This window comes from Trichinella spiralis (genome assembly GCF_000181795.1).
Source record: "Trichinella spiralis strain ISS 195 chromosome Unknown Scfld9, whole genome shotgun sequence".
Taxonomy (NCBI): domain Eukaryota; kingdom Metazoa; phylum Nematoda; class Enoplea; order Trichinellida; family Trichinellidae; genus Trichinella; species Trichinella spiralis.
In genome coordinates, this window is record NW_003526948.1 from 4,219,280 (window position 1) to 4,220,272 (window position 993).

Here is a 993-nt window from a genome sequence, read left to right on the forward strand (position 1 = left end):
GGTGCTTGAAATAGTAAAATATATTGGCATTCATAGCAAAAACGTCAGGAAAATAAGTTCAGTAGTAATTTCACCTGAATGTAGCATCATCTTACCTTGTTCACTTTGGTTACGCATCGCCACCGTTTATCGAACAGCACCATAATGAAATAATAACTAACATGTGTATTGCTTAGTAACCTTCTTATCATTAATTTGGCAATTTAAATAATATATCTTACTGTATCTTCAATTATTAATTATCTTTCTGTGATTTTATTTTTGAAGTACATATTAACTTAGTACTTTAAAAATTTTTTTACTTTTCTTCATTTTATCTTTTTTATTTTCAATTTTTGCGTTTTTCATGTTCTCATGTAAGATCAAACTGTCTGCTGGAAATACGTCATTTATGCGAAATGCGATTTTTATTTATTTCACTGGCAACGTTGAAGCTGTGCTGCAGTCAAGCAGGCTATTATCAGTTAGATTAATACTTGCAGATTTTCATATACTTTTAATTCACTGCTTGGAAATTCATGTCTGAATTCCAGATTTATTTTAATGTCGCTAGTGATTTTTGCCTTTTGTGCTTGTTTGCGCACAACGAGACGTCTATTGATTTTCCGCCAAGTTTCACATTCCCGCGTCAACTCAACAAAAAGGTTAACCTGATTAGCAGATACAATTTTGAAATAGTCGCCACATATGCACTTTCCTTACACGGTTTCCCAGTCTTGCACCTATTTTCCCATCAAAGGTTCCCAACTTTTTCATATGCAAATTTCTCTGTCACACGTCAAACTGGCTGTCACTATGACGCGCCTTGTTCGTCCAGCTTGCTTGATTGATCCCTATATAAATCGCACTCTGACACTGAAAACCTCTTCGCCATCTTCCCCTCCTCGAACTTCCATTTCAGGTCCCAACTCCGTCATACACCCACCATTCCTACCATCTCATCCCTCAGAGCCTCAGTCAGTCGATTTTTTATGAAATTGCTGCAGGAAATGT